The sequence below is a fragment of the Cavia porcellus genome, unplaced genomic scaffold (assembly GCF_034190915.1).
Source record: "Cavia porcellus strain 051 isolate PalLab524CR breed Dunkin Hartley unplaced genomic scaffold, mCavPor4.1 scaffold_27, whole genome shotgun sequence".
Lineage (NCBI taxonomy): Eukaryota > Metazoa > Chordata > Mammalia > Rodentia > Caviidae > Cavia > Cavia porcellus.
The window spans coordinates 14,562,451-14,576,554 of NW_026947510.1; the positions used below are offsets into that span (position 1 = coordinate 14,562,451).

The 14,104-nt window shown below is 37.6% G+C and overlaps 1 protein-coding gene across 4 annotated transcripts in view; it reads right to left on the reverse strand.

Annotated features, from left to right (window-relative positions):
- Positions 1–14,104, reverse strand: part of Nebl (nebulette) — a 381,690-nt gene that overhangs the window by 156,242 nt on the left and 211,344 nt on the right. For 2 of the 4 annotated variants that reach the window (XM_063237899.1, XM_063237898.1), the window contains exon 1: positions 11,868–12,004. The exons of the other annotated variants lie outside the window; for them this stretch is intronic. The gene's annotated coding sequence lies outside the window, so the exon portion shown is untranslated. Of the gene's footprint in view, positions 1–11,867; positions 12,005–14,104 lie in introns of those variants that run through there. 4 annotated transcript variants of the gene reach the window in all.

The window sequence follows — 14,104 nt, forward strand, 5'->3', positions numbered from 1 at the left end:
GGGCTCAAGATTCCAAGATGACAGTAAAATCCAATCACATACAGGTCAAAGTAACAACAGGATGAGATCATCTCTTCCCAACATTTAAACAAATGATCCTAAAATCTAGGATCATTCCCTTCAAAAACAATCTCCTAGTTATTCTTCAAAATCTTCAGCACAAAATTTGCAACTCATCAAACACACTGTACCATTTCATCCTTAATCCTAGGCTTGCAGTTACCCTCTGTGGAAAGTTCCTTGTCTCCTTCACTCATCAATTCCAATTGCCTCCAACGTATCCGTGCTTGTTCTTAGAAGCTCATCTCATGAACTCTCTTCTTTTCCTGGGGACCAGCACGCGGTTTCCTGCCTGGACCAGCCAGTCGGGTAGGCACGGAATCCCGCCCCAGTCTGGGGGAACTCTCTTCCTCCCTGGGGGCAGGCCTCAGTTCCCTGCCAGACCCAGCAAGTGGGACCACTGAGCAGAACGGGTCTCAGTCTGAGGGAACTCTCTCCCTCACTTGGAACAACACTTGAAGCTTGAAAATATACGAAAATGACAAAAGACCAAAATGCAACATCAAACATCCAGCCCATCCCAAGAAAGCCTGGGAATCACGTACATAGAAGAAAACACATGCCACATACCTGAAATACCAGAAATAATAATAACTGAAATAAAGAAGCAACTCTGGGAAGCCTTAAAGGAATTCAAATTAGAAATAATTTCTCGTAAAAGAAGAAATGATAAAAGAAATGAAGGAGATGCTGAACATATCTAAAGAAGACACAGTTAAACAATTGGAGGACCCAAACAAAAAGATAGAATCCCTGGATGAACAATATAAGAAACAAGCAGAATACATAAAGCAGATGCAAAGAGATACACAGGAAATCAAAAACTCCATTGAAAGTTATAAAAACCGCCTCAATGAATGTGAAGATAGAATCTCAGACCTCAAAGACAAGATTGTAGCCAGTGAATAAGAAAGGAAAGATCTTTTTAAAAAAATAACAAGAAATCAGGAAATAACAATTCAACACCTGCAAGATGATGCAAAGAGGAACAACATAAGGTTGATAGGGATAAATGAAAAACAAGGGGACAACATAAAGGATATCAAGAGGATATTTAGAGAACTAATAGCTGAAAATTTCCCAAACATGAGATTGGAAACTGATATCAAGATCAATGAAGCATATAGAACTCCAAATAGCCATAACCAAAATAAATCTACACTCAGACATATAATAATAACCATCCAAGAAATCGAACAAAAGAATAGAATATTAAAAGCTGTCAGAGAGAAAAGACATATCACCTATAAAGAAAAACCTATCAGAATCACAGCAGACTTCTCAGCACAAACAATAAAGTCAAGAAGAGCATGGAGTGAAGTATTTCAGATCCTAAAGGAAAATGATTTCCAACCTAGGCTGATGTACCCTGCAAAACTGTCCTTCAAAATCGATGGAGAAATAAGATACTTCCATGACAAAGATCAGCTGAAAAACTTCATGATCACCAAGCCAACGCTGCAAAGAATACTGAAAGACAGCCTAAATACATTTAGGAAAAATCCACTAAACAAAGCAGACAATTAAACAGAACAGAAAGATAAAGATGCAACAGCAGAGAGATAACATGTCAACAATAAACCAATATATAACAGTTATAACCATTAATGTAAATGGTCTCAATGCACCAATTAAAAGAAACAGACTGACAGAATGGATCAAGAAACAAAATCCAACCATATGTTGTGTACAAGAAACCCATCTAACCCAAAAGAATACTCACAGACTAAAAGTCAAAGGATGCAAAACAATACTTCATGCAACAGGAACCCCCCAAAAAAGCGGGGGTGGCTATTCTGTTTGCAGACAATGTGAACTCAAGCCAATAATGATGAGAAGGGATAAAGAAGGTCACTACATACTGGTTAGGGGAAAACTTCAAGAGGAAGAGATAACTATTTTAAATATATATGTACCAAACTCCAGAGCACCCAGTTACATAAAACAACTAGTAACAGAAATGAAAAACCAAATCAGCAGTAACATAATTCTAACAGGAGACCTTAACACACCATTGACACCAATGGACAGATCAATCAGACAGAAAGTCAGCAAAGAAATAAAAGAACTGAATCGCACTTGTGAACAAATGCACTTAATAGACATATACAGAGTATTGCACCCAACAACAGACTACACATTCTTCTCAGCAGTACATGGGACATTCTCTAAAATAGACCATATATTAATTCACAGAACATATTTAAATGAAGGCAAAAAGGTCGAAATTATCCCTTGCATGCTATCGGATCATAGGCTATAAAATTAGAAATTAATGATAAAAGATACTGCAAAAATCCCACAAACACATGGAAACTGAATAACACACTCTTGAGTAATCAGTGGGTCACAGAGGAAATTAAAGAAATAATTAAACAATACCTACAAACAAAGAAAACACAAATACAACTTACTGGAATCTGTGGGATGCAATGAAAGTGTCCTCAGAGGAAAATTTATTGCACTGAGTTCCCACATTAGGAAAACAGAACGAATACAAATAAATAACCTGATGTTACACCTCAAACATCTAGAAAAACAAAAGCAAGTCAAGCCCAAAGCGAAAAGAAGAGAAGAAATTATAAAAATCAGAGCAGAAACCAATGCAATACAGACCCCCCCAAAAAAATCCAAAAAATCAACGAATCAAAGAGCTGGTTCTTTGAAAGAATAAATAAAATGGACCAGCCCCAGTCAACCTTACTAAAAAAAACGGAAGAAAAAGCTCAAATTCATGCAATAAGGAATGAAAGAGGTAAAATTACTACAGACCCTATAGAAATACAGAAGATCATCAACACCTGTTTCAAAAACCTATACTCTCAAATGTTTGATAACACAGAGGAAATAGACAGACTATGTACCAAAGCTAGGTCATGAAGATGTAAAACTACTGAATAACCCAATTTCTATTAATGAAATTGAAAACGTAATTAAATCTTTACCTATAAAGAAGAGCCCAGGCCCAGACAGATTGACTGCAGAATTCTACAAGAAATATAAAAAAGACCTAATGTCAACACGCCTCAAACTCTTCAATGAAATTGAAAGGGAAGCAATCCTCCCTAAATCGTTCCTAGAAGCAAACATTACTCTAGTACCAAAACCAGAGAAGGACCCAACTGAAAAAGAGAACTACAGACCAATCTCCGTAATGATCACAGATGCAAAAATCCTCAATAAAATATTGGCAAATAGAATGCAGCAAATCATCAAGAAGATCATACACCCCGACCAAGTGGGATTCATCCCAGGCATGTAGGGATGGTTCAACATACGTAAATCAGTAAATGTAATCCACCATATCAATAAAACCAAAAGTAAGAATCACATGATCATTTCTATAGATGCAGAAAAAGCCTTTGATAAGGTACAACATTCATTCATGATAAGAACCTTACAGAAAATTGGAATAGATGGTCTTTACCTCAATATCATTAAGGCCATTTATGACAAACCAACAGCCAATATCATACTAAATGGCCAAAAATTGAAGTCCTTTACTTTAAAATCAGGCACAAGACAAGGATGTCCCTTATCACCACTCCTATTTAATATAGTACTGGAAATACTGGCTGGAGCAGTTAGACAAGAGAGAAATAAAAGGCAGGTAAAGATAGGAAAAGAAGAAGTTAAATTATCATTATTTGCAGATGACATGATACTCTATATAGAAGATCCCCAAAACTCCATTGAAAGACGCCTAGATATAATAAATAAATTCAGCAATGTAGCTGGATACAGAATCAATACTCAAAAATCAATAGCATTCCTATACACTAACAACAAAGTCAGAGAGAGAGAAATAAGAGAAGCTACACCCTTCACACTAGCAACCAAAAAAATGAAATATTTAGGAATTACTCTCACGAAAGAAGTAAAAGACCTATACAGGGAAACTTATAACACACTGAAAAATGAAATTGAAGATGATCTCAGAGAATGGAAAGACACCCCTTGCTCATGGATAGGAAGAATAAATATTGTGAAAATGGCCATCCTACCAAAGCTTTTATACAGATTCAATGCAATCCCGATAAAAAAATACCATCAACATACCTCATAGAACTCGAGAAATCACTCCTAAAATTCATCTGGAGTGAGAAGAGACCTAGAATAGCAAGGACAGTTCTAAGCAGCAAAGGCAAGGCAGGAGGTATCACAATCCCTGACTTAAAGTTATACTACAAGGCAACTGTAGTGAAATCAACATGATACTGGAACCAGAACAGAGCCGAAGATCAGCAGAATAGATTAGAAGATAAACCACAATTACAGACACACTCAACCACCTTATCTTTGATAAAGGGGCCAAACATGTTCACTGGAAGAACGACAGTCTCTTTAATAAATGGTGTTGGAAAAACTGGCTCTCCATATGCTGAAAACTAAAACTAGATCCATGCCTATCACCATGTACTAAAATAAAATCTAAATGGATCAAAGATCTAAATATTAAAACAGAAACACTAAATCTATTGGAAGACAAATTGGGTAAAAACCTTGACATAGGAGTAGGTAAAGAATTCATGAACAGGACTCAAACTGCATGGGAAATACTTCCCAGAGTCAATAACTGGGATCGCCTCTTATTAAAAAGTTTCTGCACATCAAAAGAAATCTCCAGCATAGTGAAAAGAAAACCCACAAACTGTCACAAAATCTTAGTGAACTGCCCCTCAGACAAAGGACTTCTGTCTAAAACATACAAAAAATTAAAAATAATCAGACCCCCAAAATTCAAAGACCCAATCCAAAAATGGACATCTGAGATGAATAAACAATTTTCAGATGAAGAAATACAAATGGCAAATAAATACATGAAAAAATGTTCGCCATCACTGGTCATTAGAGAAATGAAAATTAAAACCACACTGAGATTTCATCTCACTCCTGAAAGAATGGCCAAGATCAAGAAAACCAACAACAACAAATGCTGGAGAGGCTGTGGGGAAAAAGGAACTCTCCTGCACTGTTGGTGGGAGGGTAGACTGGCGCAGCCATTGTGGAGGTCAGTCTGGAGATTTCTCAGAAAGCTGGGACTGGAAACACCATTTGACCCAGCTATTCCACTTCTAGGCATATTCCCAGAAGAACTGAAAGCATCATACCACAGTGATAGATGTGCACCCATGTTTATAGCAGCACAATTTGTAATAGCCAGATCTTGGAAACAACCTAAATGTCCATCAACTGAGGAATGGATAAAAAAGTTGTGGTATTTTTATACTATGGAGTACTACTCAGCTATAAATAATGATCACATTGAGATATTTATAAATAAATGGACGCAGCTTGAGACCATACTCATAAGTGAACTAAATCAAACTCACATGTATAAATACCGAATAGTTTCCCTAGTGTAAGAAATGATAAGAATACATAAAAGTATGTGGTAATCATGATTCTCAATCATATTGGTTTGAATCCATATAATGTTATCACTCATTAATTGCAATGGTTTTAACCTGGGTTGTTCGATTTTAGTCTCGGTGATAGTACGAATAGCTATTCTGAAGAAAACAACACATCATAAAAGCTAGTGCTGATTTAATATCATCTTGTTTTGAAGTCCCATAAAGCTGTTGTACATCTGTTTCCACTAGTTTTAACATGTGGTATCTTAATATATTTTACTATATGCGACAGTATAAACAAAATTTTTTATAGGCAAAGAAATAATATAGAAACCGTTGTTTGTTTTCTGTTAACTAGTTCTAAATACCCTGTAACTTCTTCATTCTCTTGAATAGCTTCAGACTGTCTTGATATGCTTGATGCTATAGTATATGAAGTTATACTCAAATAATACAAGGAAGGAGGCACTATAGTGACAACTATTATGTTAGATTATCTGGGAGTGAAACACAATGATGCTTCAGTTGTTCAGTTCTGACGTGTGTTGTTCTAATACAATGTCTTTTTTTTATCTCAATTTCCACTCTTTTTTAAATTAATCTATTTTTTTCTTACATTTTTTTCAATTAAGGGAAAACTAAATTTAAAAAATAGTGGGATATATTATAGTAACTTTTTTGTTTTCCTATTAACCTGATATGAACCCCAGTATTGCTCTCCCCATCTTGTTCTATCAGATTTTACTATGTTCTATTTTGTTTGATAGTATCAAGTTTGAGGGTATAGGCAACCACTTTGAAGGCAATAAGATTTACTATGATGCCCATTATGGTTTGACTATTATCTTCTTTCAAAATCCTGTAAGGTCTCCAGTGTAGGTTTTATTGGTCTTGTTCTGTACTGTTTTGATCAATTTTATTATACCTGATGATATAGGCAACTCTTTTTAAAAATAGCAAGAGGCACAATGGTACCCATTTTTGATCACCTGATATTCTATTTTTGCATCATGTACTATGCCCATCCTTCTGTTCTAACCGATTCTGTTTTGTTTAGTCACGTTAGGTTTTATTTTTTTCAAAAAAAGTAGTAAGAACTGTGGGAGTAAAAAAACACAAAAAGTGTAATTGTTATTAAAAAGAGAGGAAAGGAAGGTGGTCTAAGGGATATAATTGCATGTATGTTTGGGTGTGTAGGATGGAAATCCATATTACTGAGCTTTTGTTGGATCATTGAACACACTGTCTGCAATCTCATTGTATGAATGTACACTTTGTATGCTTTAATTTTGTAATTTGGACAACTGTTTCTAAGATGACAATGTGTAACCTATTAACTAGTGATATATTACTGTATTTTATTCTTGAAATCCTATATTATTTGTACCCTTTTATGCTATGTATTTTTTATTTCCTTTCTTTTTTTTCTCTTTAAATAAAAAAAATGAAGAAAAAAAAGAGATCATGAAAGGGGAAAAAAAAAAAGAAACTCATCTCATGATGCCTACTCTAAGCCATCTGTGATTATCATCATCAAATTCAGGTAAGTTCAAGTGTTTCATTCTCCATTTCCCAAGTCCCCCAAACCTCATCTCTCTCTTAACATACTTCCTGTGCTCCATGACAGGGACAGTTGTGCTTAGGCCATGGACCCTCTCACAACACAGGGCCAAGCTCCAAGCAAGCACTTCCTGAGAAGGTGGGACAGGAAAGTAAATGTATCCTGGAAGAGACATAGCACTGAACCTTAACATGCAAGTGCATATAAACTGTCTGGGGAAACACAAAGCCCTCTCCCATCCCAACACAAACAGGTACATTTGACTAGGAAACTCTACTTATGAGTGATAGAGCTCTGTTTCTAGCATTAAGAAACGTAAAACTGGGCTTGGAGTAGAGCTCAGTGGTATGGCACTTGCTTTAGTATGCAGAAAGCCCTTGATTTAATCCCAGTACCACAAAAACAAAGTGAAATATCTAAATTCGGTCCTCATGCTTACTACATCACTTCACAAGTACCATTTAAGAATAAATCAACTTCTGCACTATCAAAAGAAACTACCGTTTTTCATATTTGCTCTATAAGAAAAAGACACTTTAATAAAACACATAGGCAATATTCCAAAATCCTAATTTAGAGAAGAAATACTGCACTGTGAAGTCAGAAGAGGAAAAAAAATCCCAACACCCTGTACTTAAATGCCAGTCCATTTCTTTCCTGGATATATGCAACTGGGCAACTTATTTACTCTCCCTGAATTCCAGGGTCCTGATCCATGACATTAAGATAGTAACAACTATTTCCAGAGATTGGTGCAAACACACAGTGAGACCTTCCTGAATTTTCATTCCTACTTATTCTAAGAACAAACTGAGACGTGCAGTGCCACAGCGCCTAAAAACTCTTGCTGAACTCTGGGCAACTAAAGGCAAAGGTTAAGGGAGCTAGAGGACACCCATATGGACTGTGTGCTTTCATGATGCAAGAAGCCAGCCATGGTTTCTCCCAAATCTGTAGGCCCTTTATACACATGGGAATTAGATTTTCATACAATCTTTCCATCAGCTCACAACGAAAACCTATGTGTTGAAGAAGCTCATGGGCCTTGTGTTGCTGGCAGCTAGTTAAGGGATTGAGGTACAAACCTGTAAGAAACCCCAGAGCCTTCAAAGGCTTTACAGTTGTTTTGTCTCAGAAGCTGGACCTGGTGCCCATTTTTTATCATTCACTGGACACAATGTCTATAGACTAATAGTTTTCAGTTTGAAGGGGTACAGTCAATATCTGGGAACTGAAATCAGGGGCCCTAGGCTTGGGAACTCAGATGGTATTTAAGGCTCTGTCATGGGAGCAGTGGAAAGCTGCCAAACTAACACAGCGCCATCTTCTTGAGGCTTCTTTTAGGCCAAGATCTCCTCCCCAATTTTTGGAATATTTGTGGTAATGAGTAAAAAACAGTGATGTAGGTAAGTATTAAGCCAAATTTATAATCTAAATGCATAATCTATGAAGCTATCTGCAAAAGTTTAGAACAGCACTGCTGAATTGAGTAGTTGTTTATTACGACTATGTGGTGCTTTGCCATTTACAAATCAGTCACAAACATGTTTACTAAGAAATCACACACACACACACACACACACACACACACACACACAGTGTCTGAAGACAAACAGGGATAAGGTGGGAAGCAGATGGAAGACTTGCTTCCTGGCAACGTGAGCACATTTGATATATAAGCAAAGAGTTCAACAAACTTCTACAGAAGATCAGAATCCAACAAGTTAACACACTTCTAATTATTTTTAGATTATCTGAGTGCTTCATACTTTATAGTATTGTTCCTGATTTTTTAGTTTGTTTCACTTAGGAGGAAGTAGATAGTCCCTGTAGAATTTAGAACCTTCATCAGTTGTGTTCTAACTCTAGAAGCAGAAATTGTGAGAGATACAAAATAATTCAGCCATGGGTCCTATCACTAGCTAATTTTCCATACCTTTTTGGACCAATAAGGTAAAGCCTGTGGTCAAAATGTAGTACACTAATCTGTTTACTGTAAACAACCCAGTAGTTTGGCTTACTGAACTCTATCAGTGACACCACAGCCCTTTAATTTCATAATACAAAGAAATATGGTTTTCCTCCTTAAAGAAATCAAGTAAATAATGATTTACCCTACCCTTCACAATACTCAGTAATATATCAAATGGCTTATCTGGCAAAACATGAATGTGAAATAAAGTTATGGAAGTGTTTACAATAAATGCTCAGGGGTGGACTGGAGCAACTTTTCGAGAAAATGAGGGAAATAAATGGTTAACTGCCAGCACGCATGCTGACGCTGGAGGACACAAAAAGGTTCACAGCAGTTGTTAAATTCATTTAGAGAAACTCACTTTATTTCTCTAACAGAGCGCTCACCAGCTAATCTGTATTACAACCTGCAGGAGTCTTCATACTCTCAGCAGGAACAAGATTCAGGCCACACTGATTTAGCTATTTAATCTTTTAAGAGAACAATATTTGGCAGGAAAAGACCCCCACATCACCAAAGGGATATTGCAGTGGCTCACTGGCAGCAGACACCAGGCCAACAAGACAGGAAGGTGGAAAGCCACCAGCCCTAACCAGTGTCTCCGTTTCCTTCCTTAGCCCTGCGCTCAAACACACAGTGAACAAACACTTCACCAGCCATGAATCACTATTTCAGATATGTGTGTGTTTTCCCAAAGGCAAAATATTTTCTCACTAGTTGGATCCATCAAACTTAAAATTTAAAAGTATCACTATGAAGACTGGAGACAGCAAAGGAGATACATAATGTCCCTAATTTTACTTTTCACTTGTTTTCATCTTCGTAAGCACTACCAACCAAAATAGAGAGGCATCTATAAAATTTTCAAGTATGCAATTATTTAAGAAATCAATCTTTTTAACCATCCTAGAACCAAAAAGCTGGCTATACTAGAAGCACTTTTGACCTTCTATAGTAATACTACTGTTGTATTTTGTTTCATTGAACACATCTGTATCTTCATTTAGGCTTCTGTTAATCAATGGCAGTGATCTGATTTGGAAAGATATTTTTGGGGAATCCATTCTGTCAGGCAAATGTGAAGTAGGGAAAACAGACGGGAAACAGGAAAACATAAAAAAAAAATAATTCAGTAAAATTCTTTTTAAAATATTTTAAAAGAATAATGCCACGGGTTCCATTTCTTTGCTCACAAACTTGGGTTAGTTTTCCCTCTGATATTAACCCAGCAGTTCCTGAAACCTGGTATTCCTCACTCTTAGATAATTGGATACATGATCTCCTGTATGCGAATAGTTGCCCTTGTAGTTATCTGCTTGCCTGGCAGAAGCTAACTGTAGCCTCAAGAGGTCAGGGGTCACTTTTATTTATTCTTCATCTCTCATATCACCTAGCAAAGTGCTCAGCGCACAGAAACATCCAAAAAATGTGTAAGCCAATAATTACGTTTTCAAAAGGTATATATTCTACAGAATATGAATTTGTTGATGCTCAAACTACAACTGTTCCTTCACAGTCTTGCTCCAAGCTACATTTTAGGAATGGTGTTGCTCGCTCTACCCTAACCTCAGATGCAGGCATGCCCTTCCCTTACCATATTCTTCCCCTCCAGCATTCTTCTCTCGCACCACCTCTGCCCTCCACCACTCCTACTCTAGAGCCTTTCCCAAGCGCTCCACTGTCCTGGGAAGAATATGAAAGATGCCCAGAAAAACACTTTCTCTGTTGTTCAGAGGCTCATGAGGCCTGGTGTAATGCGATAGCTGTAACCCCATTTACTGAACAAACACATGTGCACCAGACCATCGTGAAGGCAGCTTCTACTTCTTACTCCTTCTCAGCAGAGCACTGTTTTCTGGGAGACTCAAACATAGACTTGGAACTGGGCATGACAGTGAGTGCCTGTAATTCCAGCTACTCAAGCGACAGAGGCAGGAGGGCTGCTGAAGCCCGGAAGTTCAAGGCCAACATGGATAACAGTGAAATGAGAGGGAGGGAGCGGGGAGGGGAGGAAGAAAAGAAGGCAGGAAGGAAAGAAAAAACTAGAATGGCAGCTTTCCCTCAAGGCCTCACAACGATTATACAACAAAACTAAATATTTAAAGCACTTTGGAGGAAATCACTTTATATCCAAAACAACAAGTGTTTAGAGGAGTAAGAGCTGAGCAATAGCTTACTGATAACATGTTTCACTAGCATGCCTGAGCCCCTGAATTCGATCCCCAGAACCAATCAATCAGTGAAGAACAGGGTGATCTGCGGTTTTGTTTTCCTTGTATTCTTTTTCCTAAACCTGTACCCTTTTTCCTAACTTGCTAAACATAGGGAAATTCTAACACTTCTGTAATTCTCACAATCTAATAACACAAAACTTGACTCGAACAAGTTGAAAGTTAACTTTGTTAGTTGAAATAGCCACAAAGGGAAAAAAATCAGTAAAATGTATATGAGCAAGCCAGACAAAGTGATCATAAATTCCTGCTTCTTGTCCTTGCAACTCACTGGAGTCTGACAGTCCCCCAAAAGCAAAAGGCCCTTCACAGAATAACTGAGAAGTATCCTTTTACAAGCAGCATCGCAAGACCATGTATGGAAAAAAAAAAAAATAGCCATAAGACAGTGCAGGCAGCCACAAAAGAAAAGAAAGCCACCACAGAAAGCATGAACAAAACCATTTAAGAAATACAATTTTCATGACATTATCTTTCTAGGAAAAAGAAATACAAATTAGACAATATAGCTGCATATTCTTTAAAAGACGCTTATGTTTCTAATCTCTAAATCATGAAACGCATGGGATTACCAATGAGCTTTGAAATCTACATACAGTGTCTCCCTCAATTCAAGGCCTTCCAAAAAAATAACATTTAACATTTACTTTAATTAACTCAAACAAAACAAATGTTAAACTTACCTCCCCAAGTCCATTGAAATCATAATTTGCATCATAATTACTATAACTCCACAAAAAAAATTTTCTGTAAGATTTCAAGTTTTTCTTTAACATTCCAAGCATTCTCATTGTGGGTATGTCCCAAGATGTATACTAAAATCTGGAAGAAAATTCAGATGATTTTTAAGTCTTAAATCTGTACAATACACTGGAAATTAAGACATTTTCCAAAAGCTAACCTTTCTTAGCCTTTCCTATGGCATCTCAACCCCTTCCCCTCTTTTTCTTCACATCCGCCTGGATCTGCAATAGCCAGGATGTGTGAAGTCTATTTTCTGAGCTGTATAATTCAACCAAGGCCTGGAAATTTTAAAAATATTATTACTACATCTTTTGTCTTTGTGGAAGTTATCTTTGACTGCTGTTCAAAACCGCAAATAAGAAGAGCTTGGAAATGATTGAAAATAGCACCCACATATGATTTTTCTTTCTTTAGTTAAGATTGTGCAGGTTGGAAAACAGGGAAAAAAAATTAAAATCTGAATGCAAAAGTGTTCTAGGAATGGCAGTAAGCAGAAAGTGGCATCATCTAATTCCACTCAAACTAATTCAGGATGGTAGTTTTTAATTACATCATGCTTTGCATTTTTCAAAGCACCTTCATAAAATATGAATGTCACTTGATGTATGTCACTTAACTGCCTCAAAATTGCCGTGTAATATACATAGAAATATTTTTTTGGCCTGCTCTGGACTGAACTGTACTTTCTTCCCTCATCTCCCACAAAACTCCTACTTTTAAACCCCTCACGGGATATTTGGAGATAGAGGCCTTTCTGGATGCAGCTAAGGTTAAATAAGATCACAAGGGTGGGGCCTGGATTCTATTTGTTAAGAAGAGGAAAGAGTTGATCTCCTTTTCTTCCCTGTGCCCCCTTCTTCGTCCCTCCCTCTCTCCCCTGCTCTTCCTCTGCTCTATACAGCCTTCACCAGAAACCAACTGTGCTGGATCTTAATCCTGGGTGCCCAGCATCCAGAAGGGTGGGAAAGTGAGTGTAGTTTAAAGCCATTTGGCCCATGCCACTTTGTGATGACAACTCCAGCCCAAGTGAATAAAAGTCCTACTTATTTTTTAGATACTTAAGTGAGACATCCAAAATAACTCTCACTTTAAAGCAGGTGCTGTGTTCCCAACATAATGAAATTCTTAGGTGATGCATGAGGGTGTAGTGGGTCCTGCTCGGCGGAGCAAGCACCACTATAATCTTACAACAGAATGACACAGGTCACTGCACATGTAAGTAATAGAGTTATCAAGCAGCTCAGATGAGAAAGATGACCTAAAGCAATTTTATAAGAAGACTCTCTTTGAGGGAGGGTGGAGACCTAACTAATACAAAATTAGTTAAAGTTCTAAAAATTACTGCTTCCATCTTGATTCAATATGCACTTACCAGGCACCTGGTAGGCTCCAAGCACCAGCCACTCTCCGCTGGAAAGACACAGTAGTCCCTGCTCCGCTGTAGCATGTGTCCTAAGAAAGGTTCTGTTTTCCTAGACTGGCACATGGGTGGAAAGGCAACCTTTCTGAAAAGGAGGGAGAAAAACAGGTAACTCTTTTGTTTTCACATGTGGTGCCATGCTAGGCTGTATCTTCACAGAGTTGAGTCTTGGGGAAAGAAAATTCCTCCTACAGAGATGGAAGCAGACTGCCAGGAGAGCGGGATAAATCAAGGTCAATGAAGGGAAGAGAACCTCTGAGCCAATACGGATAGAGAAGGTGCAAAGGGCCTTTCAGGCAGAAACATAAAGTGCATGGGGAAGCAACAGGAGGGCCGCCCACGGTATCCACAATCATGAAGCCAGAAACACCCCTCAGTCTTTGCAGAGGTTTTATATTTTAGCACAAAAACAGGAAGGAGCCACAGGCAGATTTAAGGAGCGAGTGTGGCATAATCAAATTGCATTTTAGGAAGAATTTGAAAGAAATCATGTAGACAACAGCCTGAGAGGAAGGAGAGGCAATACAGTAGCCATTGAGAATAATCAAGAAACTATACCTAAGTCCCAAAGAAGGGATGGGGACATATCCTAAATAAAGGATAAGAAAGAAAGTGCTGTGCTGTGCTGTGCTGTTGTGCATTCTTGGAGATAAAAACATAAAATGAAAATGGCATGGATGGCATTTGCTTCCATGAAGTTAAGAGGACCCAGACATTTACACACATGAAATACTAATGAAAGCCAACATAGACAAT